Source organism: Hemicordylus capensis, chromosome 2 (genome assembly GCF_027244095.1).
Source record: "Hemicordylus capensis ecotype Gifberg chromosome 2, rHemCap1.1.pri, whole genome shotgun sequence".
NCBI lineage: Eukaryota > Metazoa > Chordata > Lepidosauria > Squamata > Cordylidae > Hemicordylus > Hemicordylus capensis.
Genome location: NC_069658.1, coordinates 186,153,865 through 186,170,560, shown reverse-complemented (window position 1 = coordinate 186,170,560; position 16,696 = coordinate 186,153,865). Strand labels below are relative to the sequence as shown.

Below are 16,696 nucleotides of genomic sequence, written 5' to 3'. Positions count from 1 at the left end.
CTATAACTTTGCTTCTGTCGAAGGCAGAATCAGGAATCCAAAAGAGCAATAGTAGGCTCCACAGATGCCTCCAGTTCTTGACACCCTTGCAAGGTATTTTATGGGGGAATGCTGGAGCAAAAGACAGTCTGCCAGACAAATATATCAAGATTAAGGGACATGGTGAAAACAACATTATCTGATCTTAGAGCATGAGATGTTCAAACAACAATGTCCTATGGGCCACCCAAGACCATGGAATTCCACTCATGCACTAGTACGGAGAGGAAGCAATAGCAGTTACAGCAAAACTGGGACAGCAGAAGCAAAGTAGCTATCAGAAAAATGCAGAAAGTTTAGGACAGCAGCCAGAGGAGGTAGTTGCCTATATTATTACTATTTATTTATTTACACAGTCAGACAGGTGTTATTGACTGGTTTTATCCAGACATCGAGTCCTTCCCAAGGACCTGGGATGCCAGAATTTTATTGTCAATTGTTATAGATATCGTCGCAAAATATAGGCTGTTCCCAGTAAAGCTGCTTTTTGTAATTGGCTGATGGTGATCTCTGTGACCCCTATGGTGTTGAGGTGCTCCTCAAGGTCTTTTGGAACTGCACCCAGGGCGCCAATTACCACTGGGATTATTTTGGTCTTTTTCTGTCACAGCCTTTCAATTTGCAGATCTTTGTATTTTGTGATTTCTTCTATTTCTTTTTCTTCTATTCTGCTATCCCCTGGTATTGCTATGTTGATTATTTTGACTTGTTTTTCTTTCTTCTCGACTACAGTTATATCTGGTGTATTGTGTGGCAGATGTTTGTCTGTTTGTAGTCCGAAGTCCCATAATATTTTTACATCTTCATTTTCTTCAACTTTTTCAATTTTATGGTCCCACCAAAGTCTGGCTACAGGTAGCTTGTATTTTTTGCAGATGTTCCAGTGTATCATCCCTGCTACTTTGTCATGCCTTTGTTTGTAGTCAGTCTGTGCGATCTTTTTACAACAGCTGATTAGGTGGTCCACGGTTTCATCTGCTTCTTTACAAAGGCGGCACTTGCTGTTTGTGGTTGATTTTTTGACTTTTGCTCTTATTGTATTTGTTCTTAGTGCCTGTTCTTGTGCAGCCAGTATTAAACCCTCTGTTTCTTTCTTCAAGTTACCATTCTTAAGCCATTGCCAGGTCTTGATGATGTCTGATTTTCCACTTATATTGTGCAAATATTGACCATGCAGGGGCTTATTTCTCAATTTTTCTGCTCGGTTCTTGGCTTGTTCTTTCTTGTAGGCCTGCTTTGTTTCATTGGTGTTGAATAGTTTCACATTATTGACCATTTGAAGTGCATCTTCTTCACTGTCCTTGATATATTCTTCAAGGCCTCTTTTCTCCTCCTCTACTGTTTGATGGACTTGCAGCATTCCTCTTCCACCTGAGCTGCAAGGGAGGTATAGCCTATCGACATCACTGCAGGGGTGCAGAGCATGATTGATGGTCATGATTTTCCTGGTCTTACGATCTAGCATCTCTAGCTCTGCCTGGGTCCAGTCTATTATTCCTGCAGTGTATCTGATAACAGGTATAGCCCAGGTGTTTATGGCTTGTATGGTGTTCCCGCCATTGAGTTTGGACTTGAGGATTTTTCGAACTCTCCTGATATTCACTTCCAATTTTTCTTTTAACTTCAGTGTGTGTGATGTTATCAGCCTGGAGAATGCCCAAGTATTTGTAAGGTTCTTTCTCTTCCAGGTTCTTGATCTTGCTTCCATTGGGCAGTTCTATTCCTTCTGTTTTCGTTATTTTCCCTCTGTTCGTTATTAATGCAGCACACTTGTCTAGTCCAAACTCCATTGCTATATTGCTACTGAATATACGGACAGTGTTTAGCAGTGATTTGATTTCTGACTGGGACTATCCATACAACTTCAGATCGTCCATGTACAGCAGATGGTTGATTTTACTTGATGTTTTAGATGTTTGGTATCCGAGGCCTGTTTTGTTTAGTATTTGTGAAAGTGGGGTCATGGCGATTGCAAACAACAGAGGGGATAGTGAGTCCCCTTGGAAAATGCCTCTTCTAATGCTAACCTGTCCAAGTGTTTCGCCATTGATTGTTAACTGTGTATCTGTTAACTGTGAATTTTATTGTCAATGTATTATTATTATTATTATTAATTCGATTTCTATACTGCCCTTCCAAAAACGGCTCAGGGCGGTTTACACAGAGAAATAATAAATAAATAAGATGGCTCCCTGTCCCCAAAGGGCTCACATTCTTAAAAAAAACACAAGATAGACACCAGCAACAGTCACTGGAGGTACTGTGCTGGGGGTGGATAGGGCCAGTTACTCTCCCCCTGCTAAATAAAGAGAATCACCATGGTAAAAGGTGCCTCTTTGCCCAGTTAGCAGGGGCAAAGGGGGGAGAAAAGTTATTAGAGATACCACCTGAAATGTAAAGACTGGATGAAAAACTAGCAGAAAGGCAGTGGCTATTAGTGGCTACACAAAAACCTAATAAATACATTTTTAGAAAACCTAATTGCCAGGATGAATGCAGAAAACTGGATGACTTTTTTCAGTGAAGCCAGTAATAGACTGCAGGTGTCCCGACTTTCAATCCAGTGCCTGCCATTCTATAAAACAACATTTTGTCAGAGATGAGGAAAATAACAATGACAAGAAGGACTCAAATGGTTAGGTACCGAGGGAACAGCTGCCAGTGCTATATGGAAGAAGGGACTACAACCGCATACGTAAGAAGTCAGAGAGATCAGATTTAAGTCAGTCAGGCTTTATTTGTATGACAAGTTGTATAAATATTGCCAGATGCAGCAAGGAAACTAATCCCTCAAGCAGACCCCTTGAGAAGACAACTCTCAGTCACGACCTCTTAAATCTCCACCCCACCATTCAACACATACACAAAGGCACCCTCCAAATTTCCCAGAAGACAGGGCCCTCCTTGTCTACTAAAAGTTGAATGGCACAGGGAGGAAAAGAAAGCCTCCTCCAGTCATGTGATTAAATCCCTTGAAAAAGCAGGTTCCTAGGAATCCCTACTTCCATATAGGCTCTGGCAGCGGCATCAATGACCAAGGATGGTCATTGTATTGGGGTAATACATTTTTGAGAAGGAATGGGCTAGTGGTGATCTCCATGTCCATTTTGTTAAGAGGGCCTATTCTTACAACCTTGGTGTTCATCGTTAAAAGGTTAACTAGTACCATTAAGCCAGGCATGCTCCCAAGGAGCATGACACGAAACCCGGCACTGTTTTGGATCATACGATGACACTTCTACCGCCATGATTAACTAACATTAAACTATGATCAGCAGCTATGATCAAACTGTAGTTGCCGACCATAGTTTAATCTTTGTTAACGGCAGCAGCAGAGCTACAATTGTCAGTGCAGCTCAGGTTCTCAGGTCACGCTTCTCAGGAGCATGCCTGGCCTTGCGATAGGCCTATCATCCACTGCTGGGAGGACAGGCCTATCATCCATTGCTTCCACAGAGCTGGTGCAGCACAGTGCTAAGAGACTGAGCTGCAAATCAGGACTTGCCCAGTTTGAAAAACGCCTCTGCAACAAACTCATTAGGTGGCCTTAGGCAAGCCACTTTTTACAGCCTTAGCTCTGCAGCTAAAACAATCTGTAAGGAAGGTAACTAAGTAAGGTTGTTGTAAGGATTATCTCACAATAATATGTGAAGCACTTTGCACAATCAAAAAGCACAGTAGAAATGCTAAGTATTATTATTAAAAGAGGTAAGACATATCTCATGATCAGCATGTTCTTTTTATTAAGAATATTTATATGCTGCCTTTCAACAAAAACGTTCTCAAAGCAATTTGCATAGAAAAAGATGATCAATGAACTGCCAAATGTCCATGTGAAACTACACTTTACAATGCCAAAACATCACAGAAGATTAAGATTCAGAAAAGGACAGAAGGCAAAAGCTAAATGCCCAACAGCAACAAAGGAGACCTATCACAGACCAGATAACACCACTGACTGCTGTCAGGAATGTGCATGAACCGAGGTTCCTGCATTGGTTCGGCTCCATGGGGAGGGGGAATGCGAGCAGGATCTTTAAGAAAAAGGAGAGCAGGTCCTTACCTGCTCTCCACCATCACATGCAGCTTCCTGCTGTGGCGGCACTTGTCCCAAGTACCCCCATGCACATGGCGTGGTCAACAAGGTGTTTCTAACTGCTGTTGGAACTAAGAGAATTATCATATTTTAATATTAAAGTGATAATTCTCTTAGTTCCAAAAGCAGTTAGAAACACCATGCTGACCATGCAAATGGTGCTGGCATGGTGTACAACATGTGCGTGCTGGCATGTGGGACAAGACGACAGGCAGGCAAAAAAGCGTGGGTGGGTGGGGTGTGGGGAGAAAGTGGCGGCAGCGAACTAGGGGCACAGATGCTCTGTGCCAGATCAGCTAGTCCTACTGAAGTCAATGGGACATGTTAGCCATGGGTAACTTTCCCCATTAATTTCAATGGGACTACTCAATAGTAACTTAGTCTGGATGTCAGCCAGTGGCTGTTTTCATCATGATTGATCACTATCCATAAATTCCTGCAATATTAAATCTCTCTATGGAACTACAGACATTTGCTATAGGCATTAAGCTTTTTTTAAACAACTTTGTCCAGTTTGCATTCATGACTTGATTGGAATAGGAGATCAAACACTGATTTGTCCCCCTTGCAAAGTTTGCTGCAAGTGGCTCTGAAGGCTTCCTACCATTGGTGAGACTATGGGCTAACGTGGGAACCCTAGTTTTGCAGGCTTTTTTGTTCCTACCCCTGGATTTCAAAAGCCCTCATTAGCTTTTACAGCTCAGTCTATTCCATCTTCCTTCTACTTCTCTGTCCCAACCAGGAAAAACATCCAACACTGCAAACTACACTATCTTTATTTTTTCCTGATTTCAGCTGAGGAAGCCTAAAAATATTAATCCTGTGTAAGATAATGGACACAAACATGAACTTCCAGATATTAGGGGGAAGTTTCAATACTATTTACAGTGTGTACAGCCCTGCATAATTTTTGTGGTGAGCCTACAATGGAAGCAAACTGCCTGGTTCTGCCTAGGCTGGGACTCCATATGCTGCTACTCTTTGTGGCAAATTGCTGTACTGCAGCAGCCCCTGAGTCCTAGCATGGCACCACCCACTGCAGCAAGACCAATCATTGATTTTCTTCCCAAGCAGGAATAGTATCAGAACCTCCTACCTTAGAAGCAGCCTTGCTCTCCTTGTTTTGGTACATTTGTTACTTCCTTGAATTATCTTCTTGGCTTGACTTCTGGTGGGGTTCAGACCATTGGTCTGAAATGCTGCCTGAAATGACAGGGCAGAGCTGGCTTGGGGCTCGCTGGAGCGTGGGCAGTGGGTGGTACGCTCGGGGCTCTTACAAAACCTGAGCTGTGCCCCCCTGCGGGCTTTGGCAGTCCTTCCCACTAGCTGCCCGGGTTCTTTGAACCCATTCATACAATGGTAGCTCTGCCCCTGAATCACACAGTAGTTTTTAAAGGATTTATTAATAACTCGTTGTGCCAGGCGCAGAGCATCTGCGCCTCTAGTTTGCTACCGCCACCTTTCCCCCCCCCTCCAGCCGCCTTCTTCTCCTGCCCACCAGCCATCTTCTTCCCTCCCCCCCCCCCGACTTGCTCTTCCCTCCCTCCCAACCCCACAGTTTTCTTTGGCCGACCGGCCAGCCACCCACCACCATTCACCACTTGTTAACTTTGCCAGCCGGCCAGCCAGTTACCACCACCATTTCCCCCCCGTCCCTGTCACTATCCGGGCAGCTGCTCGCGAACTCTCATGGGAGCTGCCACGCATGGGATTAGTGACAGGTATGCCTTAGAGAAACATATATATAAAGAAGATGATGGGACAATCCCTCATTGTCTCCAATTTAGTTTAACTCGCGTTTAGTGCTGCAGTAGGTCATTCATACCATGCATTGTCTCCTGCAACATTTAAGTTGTTTATTGCATTCATGGTTATTACTTGAGCTACTTAGTACATGACTTTTTGTATGTACACACACAGGCTTACATACTGCTCAAGGGAATGCAGGCAGCTGGATCATCTGCTGGTGGGTGTGCAAGCACTGTTTGTGTGTGTAAACACTACTGGTGGGGCTACACTGCAGCACAGCAACACTCATCATTAGCGCTCCATTAATACAGTTGCGTGACGTAATGCACATTGGAAATAATGGGTGTTGTGTCATACAACTACATTCACAGAGCGCTTACAACAAGCTGTGCTGCTCTGCAGCGCAGCTCCATCAGCAGCGCTTATACACACACAGGGGTGCGGGCAGAGTTCCAGCCGCCTGTTCGCTTGCTCAGTATGCAAGCCACTATCCTTAGTTTTAATGCTGCTACCTTGCTTGATTCTCCTCTAGACTGCAACATGTATCGGACAGGTGGCCCTCGTTATCCATGGTCCCGGCATCCACAGTTCTGCATATTTGCGGACGGGTCTTAGAGACCTGGTTTCTTTATCCACAGTACAAAAACTCGCTAGAATTTTCCTATTAATGGTTGCTGAGTGGCCAGAAATGACTTCTGTTGTCACTTCCGCCCGCCATTTTACAACAGGGAACCATTCTGAGAATCTCTTTTTTTTAAAAAACAAAACTTTTTTTGGTAAATATTCATCAAAGATTTGGCCGATTTGCGGGTTTTCAGGTGCATTTCTGGAGCCCTGGAGAGCAAATGTGCATTTCTACTCTTATTTCTCCCCCCTGCCCACTTTTTTGGCTCTTTTTTTGTTGTTGTTAAGAACTTAACCCCTAGATTTAGCAGTAAGGTTTCTTTATTTGACGTTTCCATTCTTATAGGCAAGAATAGATCCCCTGCAAATAAAGAGGGCCACCTGTATACATTTTTAATGCTACCCCCCCCAACAATTTTAATTGGAAGGACAGCTGATAGATGTTCATAATTATAATACATACCTAACAACTTCTCAAATATCATTGTGAACAGGATGCTCATGCATAAGCCACTTAACAGTCGAGACAGTTTTTCAGAGAGCTGAAGATGGCTGAGAGTGGCATTCATGCTCATAGTATGTAGACCCATTGATTGGTCAAACAGATTTTTACAGTGCTTCAACAACTTGCATAATCTGTTTGACTAGTAACACGAGTACATTTTGCTTTAGCACCTTCAGCTCTTTATTCTCTGTGATGCCGCACAGTGGCTGCAGTGGTCAGGGGCTTTCCCCTGCAAGCACAGCATCTTTCAGAAGAGACTTGCTATATCATAGGCACATGGCCAAAAGGGAGGAGACAAAAATGATGAATAACATCCACTACAATAACCAACACACAATTAGATGTTTCTACATTTTCTAAATAAGAATAGTGCAGGAAAGGGAAAGAAGGTCAAAGCAAACTCTGAAGCAGTCAGAAGAAAATTGAGCGGGAAGGCACCCTCCCCATCCAATCATGTGCAAAACATGGGACCTCTTCTCAAAGGGGAAAGGTAAGACTGTCAGCTGCAGAATTAAAGTTCTAAAATGTTTCAAATTTAGCTCTGCACAGGCACAGACTCATATGTGGGGCTGACCAAGAACTGTGAACAAATATGGTAATTCTTCCAAGATGTAGCAGCTCTAAGGCCCAACAATAATTTTGCATTTAATAGGCGCAGTGGGTGATGGTATCTGCCAAGCAGTTTAACTTGTCAAGGGTGCAACTTTAGTTTGGGGATCAGATAAACTGTACTTTGAATACTTACAGAGTTCAAGAGTCTTTATAACAATATAAACCAGCCAAGGCCACAGAGAGATCGTCTGGAGCAAAACGTAGTCTTGGCACCCTCCTTCTCCCTAAATGCCATCTATAGGAACCAAAATGTTGAGAGCTCTAAGCTTTGTGAGGCTATGGGACAGTTCATCTCTTTGCCCCTTCCCTCCCTGCACCCCTGAAACCAGTTCTTCCAGTGATCTATAACCTTCTTCAAGGACAAATACTGCAGTTATCAACTGAAATACTAACCCAACAGAGGATTCTGTGTTTAAGAGGAGGACGGTAAAAGTGTAAGATGTGCCTAGGGCTAGATCTTGACCTAGTTCTACCTTTCTGGTCTACTCTAAGTACTGAATCAAAACAAAACAGTTATAAATGCTGAAATAACAGTTACATGTGGATAAGTTATTTCCTTTTTTCTATCATCAAAACATCCAACCTGCCTTAAACCCAAGACAAACATTCATACCAAAAGGATTGGTATGTGCAAGATACACCTTTTTTCTCCCAAGAACAAGCTCATTTTAAAAACCAATGCACCACAAAATGCACTTTTCTTTACTGCATAGCCCTACTCTGTATTCTGAGAGTTGAGCAAGTTTAAGTGAACAATCCCCTTAATTCCTTTGCATTGATGCTCAGTTAGCATACATTTGGCAGCACAAATTTGGCAGCACAGACATGCAGCAAAGCCAGGAAACAGATCAAGGGGGGCAAAGGAAGAAGCAATAATTAAAAGGACAGATGCCAAAGGAGACTGCTCTCCCTCCATCCCTGATAGCCCAAGGAGAAGTGGGCCCTGCTGCCTTGTTACTATTGAGGACACTCTAAACAGCCACTTCACTCAACATAGTTTTACAAGAAAGACAAATCAAGGACTTCTAAACAACTCAATTTTTTATGTGCCTGCATTCACGAGATCAGTAAGGGGCAATTTGCAAAATTAATGATGATGGGTGGTTTAGCAAAGCTGCATCCAATTTATTGTTTGTTTCTGACTGGCTGAGATGCAATTGATGATGGAGTAATTGCTTTTGATTATGTTGCCTTAAAGCATCTAAATACAGCTGACACAAAAGCTTGAACCCAAGAAAAATGCAATGCCAAAAAATATGAACTACTAGTTACTTTCATGGAGCTTTCACAGAGCTTTAGCTCAGGCAAAAAAAAGGCATTTGTACTTGCCCTAGCTTATGAAATGAAGGCCAACTCTGAGGCCCATTTATTTCCTATTGAGGTTAATGAGTTTTGGAGAGTATTCAGGAATGAAACACAGTCCTTTTTCATACAAACAACTGGCTTATGCAAACTGAATGGGTATCACACTTCAAAATGCAGAACTCCATCTAGTTCTGTGCTCCAAATTCAAGCTATACTAATCTCTAATTTAAGCAAGTCAGTTTACCATAATCAAGCTTTGTTTCTGATGCAAGCTACAGCACTGTTAATATGCAATTAACTGATTGTCACAGTTCTAGACATGGGGAATAATTGACTAAGCAACTAGAGGCTATAATGGACAATAAAATGAGTATAAGTCAACAACCTAATGCTATGAAACAATCCACAGATTCCAAAGACTCAGGAATATTGTCATTCATCTCAGCACTAAGAAGACCTCATGTACAATACTGTGTTCCGTTTTGAGCACCAGTTACTACAACACTAGTACTACAACAAATATTTATATACTGACTTTCAACAAAAGTTTCCAAAGCAGTTTACATAGAGAAATAATAAATAAATAAATAAAGATGGCTCCCTGTCCCCAAAGGGCTCACAATCTAAAAAGAAACAAAACACCAGCAACAGTCATTGGAGGGGTGCATAGGGCCAGTTACTCAACCCCTACTAAATAAAGAGAATCACCACTTTTAAAAAGGCACCTCTTTGCCCAGTTCTGCACACCACTGTTCAAGAAAAGGTTAAGCTGAACAGAATTAAGAAAACAATAGGTTTTGGAGGCACAAATGATGAGGGACGGAAGCAGCTAGTTATATATGGCCTAAAGAAATGAAAGTTGGGGGAGGGAGAGGGAAGGAATAGGATAATTTGACAGTTTCCAAATGCATCTAAAAAGCAGAAGGGGAAAATTGTTCATCCTATGCAGACGAAAGGACAAGAAACAAGGACTGGGAAATTAGCTGTGAAAAAGGCCAATTCCATGCTTGGAATCATTAAGAAGGAGACTGAAAATAAAACTGCTAATATTATAATGCCCTTATTCAAAACTATGGTGTGGCCACATTTAGAGTACTTTGTACAGTTCTGGTCAGCATATCTTAAGGAGGACATTGTAGAACTGGTGCAGAAGAGGGCAACCAAGATGATCAGGGCCCTAGAGCACCTTCCTTACGAGGCAAAGCTACACCACCTGAGGCTTTTTAGTTTAGAAAAAAGATGACTGAAGGGAGACATGATAGAGGTCTATAAAATCATGCATGGTGTGGAGAAAATTTTCTCCCTTTCACATAACACTATAACCAAGGGTCCTTATGAAACTGATGATCAGGAAATTTAGGATGGAAAGGAAGTACTTTTTCATACAGCATGGAATTCTCTGCCACAGGATGTGCTGATGGCCACTAGCTTGGATGGCTTTAAAATACAAAATTCATGGAGGACAGGTCTATCAGACAAATTTATGGAGAACAGGTCTATCAATGCCTACTAGTCTGGTGGCTAGAGGCCACCCCCCAGCCTCAGAGGCATCTGGTGGGCCACTGTGCAGAACAGGATGCTAGACTAGATGGACCTTGGGTCTGACCCAGCAGGGCTGTAATTATGTAAAGGCAGGTTACTCCCCTGTAACTATAATTCTTTGAGTAGTCTTCTGTGCATTCACACGAGGGATTTGCGCCTGCGCAGAGCCACCAACCGGAAACTTCAATGCTTTACCTTTACCGGAAACTTCAATGCTTTACCATTCTGAGTACCCAGAATGTTGGGGGGCAATATGCTAAATCATTGTAAACCGCTTAGAGAGCTCCGGCTATAGAGCGGTATATAAATGTAAGTGCTATTGCTATTGCTATTGCTATTATAAGGAAAAAACAACGGGAAACAGCAGCCCCCAGTGACAGGCAGCGTACCTCATTCCCTCAGGCTAGAGATCACCGCAGCTGTGCAACGAATCATAGTGATATGCTAGCTGCAGCAGGGAGGACAGGTGGGTCATGTGAATGCACAGAAGACCACTCAAAGAACTATAACAACAGGTGAATAACCTGCCTTTCTTCTTCATGGTCTCTGTGCATCATACAAGGGATAATAACAAGCTATCTTAAAAACGGAAGGAGGGTGCAGCTACAGGATAAACAATAGGCATACAAGAGAGGTTCTCAGGAAAAAACCAAACTTTATTTATTGCGGACCACAGAATACAATACAGATGAGCCAAATGATGACTGGGAACAAGAGTGAACATCCAGAGCATCGTGCCTGACAAAAATCGTCAGCCAAGACCAGGTTGTGGCTCCACAAATTTCAGTCATACAAATAACCCTATGGAATGCTACCGAAGTGGCCATTGCATGCATGGAATGTGCCATAATCGGAGTAGGCAAGGACTCCAAGGCCAGGTGGTACGCCACAGAGATTGCCTCCTTAACCCACGCGGCGATGTGTTGAGATGATATAGGAAGGCCCCTGGAAGGCTCCGAGTATGACACAAGTAGGATGTAGATCTGTGAAATGATCGTGTGCGGTCCAGATAGAAGGCAAGGGCCTGACGTACGTCCAGGGAGTGGTAGGCACACTCTTCTCTAGTAACAGGAGCAGGAAAAAGGGTAAGTAGGGATATTTCCTGTGACACATAGAACTCAGATACAATTTTAGGCAAAAAGGAGACATCCAGCCTCAATACAACTCTATCTTTATGAAAACAAAGGTATGGTTCGTCCGATCGTAATGCTCACAGCTCGCTTACCCATCAAGCCAAGGTGATCGCAACCAAAAACACTACTTTAGTAGATAACTTTAAGTTACAGGTAGCCAGGGGCTCAAAGGGGAGCCTCATTAGCTACTGTAATACAAGCAATAGATCCCAAGGAGGGGAACATTTGGGTGCAGGGGGGGAAACAAATGTAGGATTCCCTTAAAGAACTTTTAAACTAATTTGTGTGAGAACAAACCAGGTATTACATGCTTATCTGCAATGGCAGCCAAATGAACCTTTAAAGAAGAAACTGCGAGACCATTGTCCTTCAAATGCAACAGATAGTCAAAGATCAATTGTAATGAAGCCTGTGAAGGCACCGATTCCCTCTTCCACACCAATTCAGAAAAGTGGGTCCACATTGCTTTATACAATTTCAAAGTGGAAGGCTTCCTTGCCGCTGACAGGAATACCTGTAATGACTCAGACAAAGCAGACATAGGTCAATCCACCACGCCATAAGGTGAAAAGAATCCACATCTGGGTGAAGACGTCAGCCTCCGTCCGCAAGTGCAGAACTGGGGGGAGATGTTGGTATACACCCCTGGAGAGCTAGAGAAGCGTGGTGAACTAGGGCTGCCGGGGCCACCACGGGCTATCTATATGCACCAGGCCCTGTTGACAGCAATCTTTAGGAGCACTTTCAGGATGAGCAGAAAAGGGGGAAACATGTACAAAAGCCTGTCGCCCCAAAACTGGAGGAAGGCATCCCCTTCTGACTCCGGATCCGTCGCCCCCCTGCTGCAGAACCTCAGGCATGGAGCATTGTGGATGGATGCAAACATGTCCACATGGGGTATTCCCCACATGTGGAAGATTCGGAGCAGGATCTTGCAATTCAAATGCCACTCATGAGACATAGTTGCCTGGAGGCTCAGAGTGTCTGCCCTGAATATGAAGTGCTACTGGCCAGACCCTCCAATCCAGGCACCAAAACCAGAGGTGCATCGCCCAGCTGAGGGAGCTGGATGCAGTACCCCCCTGCCTGTTCACACAGGACCTGGCTGTCATGTTGTCTGTAAGGAGGACAGCAGAGCCCGCTATGTGCAAATGGAAGACCTGGAGGGCCCGGAACATGGCCAGAAGTTTGAGGTAGTTGATGTGGCGGGACCGTTCTTCCCAAGTCCAACACCCCGCAACCACCAAGTCCTGGAAGTGTGCTCCCCAACCTGTAGTCAGAACATCTGTGGTGATAGAGAGGGTGGGAGGATCCTGGTGAAAAGGGGTCCCTTGATGGAGGTTGGACAGGACAGTCCACCACGAGACCGACCTATGAACTCTCTGTGGGGCCGTGAGCATCTTGTGTTGGGAGTGTACCTGGGGGCAGAATTCTTGCAGGAACCAGGCTTGCAATTTTCGCAGGGGAAGACGAGCCCGGGATAAAACTGCATTAGTCAACGCCATCAGTCATAACAGTCGCTGCACATATCTCGCCCTATGACTCCGTCGATTGCAGAAGGACTGAGTGGTGAGCCGTATAGATTGAATTCTCTCTCTCAGGGTAGGGTAGCAAGGGAAGAAGTTGAGTCCAGTATTACACCGAGAAACTGAATGTTCTGAGTTGGCATCAAATTTGACTTTTTTAGATTTACTTGGAGTCCTAGCCGATGCAAGAGACGAAGGGCGAACTGCACGTCCCTTTTGAGACCCCATTCTGTGGACGACACGAAAAGCCAGTCGTCTATGAAAGGAAAAACAGTGACTCCTTGCAAACGCGTGGACATTTTTTTACATTTTGTAAAAACGCGTGAAGTGGAAGCCAACCCAAAGGGGAGGGCAGCGTATCGGTAAGACTGAGACCCTATTCAGAACCTTAGGTACTTGCGGTGGTGCGGCACAATGGAAATATGAAAATAAGCGTCCTGCAGGTCAACAGAACCATGCGCCTGGGAACAGCAAACGTAAAATGGTCAAGACGGTCACCATACGGAACCTCTTGTAGGTTACGAAGAAATTGAGGCCCCTCAAGTCCAGTATCGGCCTCATACCTCTGCCCATTTGGGAACAGTAAAATACTTTGAGTAGAAGCCCATGTGCTTGTACCCCTGAACACGTTGGATGACACCCTTCTGAAGGAGCAAGTCTACTTCCGCCAGGAGATGCGGGGACAGAGGTGTCGTGCGGATCCCCGAAAAGGGGGGCAATGCATCGAATTCGATCTTGTAGCCATTTCTTATGATGGCCAATACCCAGGCATCGGAAGTGATCAAGCTCCAAGCTGGGTAGTGAGAACAGAGTTCCGTCTGCAGCCTGGCATCACTGGCGCTTCTTGTAGGAGGGCTTCGGTTTGTGATCCACCTGCATTCTAGTGCTGGGGTCGGGGTTCCCCGCTGGTGGAAGCACTGTCGGTGATGAAAAGAATCCCCTGAATAATAAGAGGGTTGCTTAACAGGGTTATAGTGTGTCCAGTCTTATTGTCTAATTTTAATTCTAAGTTTACTAGTTCAGTGGCTAAATACTGTTATATTGTGTGTAAGTGCCGCGCTCTTGTTTACGATTCTGTTTCTGGTCAATGACTGAAATAAAGTGACTGAGTGTGTCCAGTGTTTGCGCTTAGGTTACCCAGAAGAAGACCCATGGGGTTGAGTGAAACACATGGATCGTGCAGTTGAACACAGCTTTTGAACTCTTTCAAGGGTATTGTCAGTTGTCGCTAGGTTTTGCTACATTGTTTGTATTACACGCTCTAGTCTCATGTGATTTTTTTGTTGTATTGTCTGATATATGATCATAATAAAGTTTATTCTATTCCATTCAAACAGCTTTAAAAAACCCTGGAGAACCAGGACAGCAATTTAAAACAGTTTTCCAGTCATTTAAAAACCCTGGAAGGCCGGGCTAAACAGATAGGTTTGCCAGAAAAGCAGTGTCTTTTGCTTGAACTCTATACATGCTGTCTAGTCTTTTAGATGTCGCGGAGATAGATGCTGGTTGTTCCCAGGAGGCCTTCACAACCTGAACCAGCGTGGGGACTAATGGTAGTGCTACAGGGACACTGGAGTCCATTTGAATGACCTGGAAAATTGGATCCTCCAGCTGAGAAGGTTGCTGCTGGATGTCCACGCCCAAGGAAGTCGCCATTTGGAGAAAATGTTCGGCACAGCGTTTGGAGTCATTTATAGAGCCGCCTTCAGCTACGTCCTGTGCACCACCTTCACTGGCAGGTAAAGGAGCCCCGTCCTTGGAGTCTGCAATAGCAGATGTGTCAGATTCCATGTCCTCTGGGACGGGAGGCTGAGGGCAGGATCCTGTGGTGGCAGCAGTAACTGAGGTGGAGGAGAGGAGTGTATTGGAGCGGTGGGAGGAAGCGGTTCCTCTGATGGCAAAGGTTGCTTCGGGACCATAGGTTGTTGGACTTGCAGTCGTGGAGCAGGATGAGGTGTTGAATCCGGAAGCCCACATGGAGATCTAGTACGGGATCTCGATCGAGGCAGAGAACATGACGAAGAGCGTGAGCGTGAACGATGGTGACTTCTACGTGGTCTATAGTGTCTCAAATACCAGTATGGGTCGTCATATGGAGTGGCATCCACATACATATAATGAGGGTGTGGGCGATAGTCAGGTGCATATTAGCTGTGATATGGCAAAGGGCGCCTACCAGGGCCACCATGACGATCAGGAGCAGTGTCATAACAGTCCAAGTCATCATCCCCTTGCGAAGAGTAATCGGGGGAAGAATAGTATCTGCATCTTCTATTAGCATGCCGCCTGGTCGGGGAGTCAGAATCGTCCCTAGAAGGAGACCTGATCCTACACCTTGGACGGCGAGACTGCCTGGAGAAAACACTCGGGCTGCTGCTATGAGTAGGAGAAGCCTCACTAAGCGGTTCCCCCCTGGGTGGTCTAGGCGATGGGGGAGGGGGCAGAGGGTTGTGAAGGCAACAGGTGCTTAGACTTCTTCTTTTTCCCTGTCAGCTGAGGTGTGTCTGTGGCTGTGGTCGACCCCGAGGGACTAGGAAGGGGCAATGCTCTCTTCTTCACCTTTTTCTGAAGGTTCGAGGCTCCCGACGGCAAGAGGCTGGACCACTGCGAGGCAGCAGGAGCAGCAGGTGCTGGCTTCTGCTCTGTCAAGCTCAATCGTGCTCCCGTCAGGTTCGGGCTGGACTCTGCCCCTTTCAATCCTGGGGCCTTCTTTAGTTTTGTGGGCGGTTTTGGAAGAGGCGGCTGGGTGCCGCTCGGACCCAGGTAGGAGGGACCCAAGTCGGAGGGTAAGGGCACAGTCAGGCCCGACGGCAGAGGGCCAGGCGGCGGCAGAGTCAACGGTCCTGTAGGAGGAAGAATGACACTGTGGCCATGTCAGGAGCAGCCTGCATGGTGCATTCTGGCAGCACAGGTCCCGTAAGGGGAAGAGATTGTGCCAGCAAGTCGTGCCTTGTATCTCCCGCTGCTGAGGAGCTCATCAGGAGAGCCGCCTCTCAAAGGAAAGCGTGGAGTCTAGCGGCCCTGTTACGGTGGGCTTGCTTTGTAAAGCTGGCACAGACCAGGCAACGATCCGTCCGATGAGATTCCTCCAGGCAAATTGAGTGTCCATCCGAAGAAGGAAGCTTGGAGGAGCAAGGAAGACAGTTTTTGAAAACAATTCTCATGGCCATAAGAGGCCCAAGGAGGGAAGGAAGGGTGGGGGTTTCCCGACAAAAATCAAAACGCAAACCAGAAAGAGTGAATAATGAGAGGACAGTAAGAAAGAAAATAATTGAATAAAATAAAGGTAAGAATAGGACAAAAACAGGCCCAAAATAAGGTTTGTATGTTTTCCACAGGTAAAAGCAGAGAAGCTAACCGGAGATGCAACAGCTGCGGTGGTCGAAGAAAGACTGAGGAAATGAGGTACGATGCCTGTCAAGGGGGGATGCTGTTTCCTACTCTTTTTTCCTTATAAGGTAAAGCTTTGAAGTTTCCAGTTGGTGGCTCTGCGCGTTGCGCAGGGGCAAATCCCTCATGTGATGCACAGAGACTACAAAGAAGAATTATGAATTCAAACTCCTTG

General features: G+C 45.1%; 1 protein-coding gene across 9 annotated transcripts in view; it reads right to left on the bottom strand.

Moving 5' to 3' along the window:
• The window catches only part of WNK3 (WNK lysine deficient protein kinase 3), a 160,820-nt gene that overhangs the window by 101,954 nt on the left and 42,170 nt on the right, over positions 1-16,696 (bottom strand). The window lies entirely within an intron of this gene.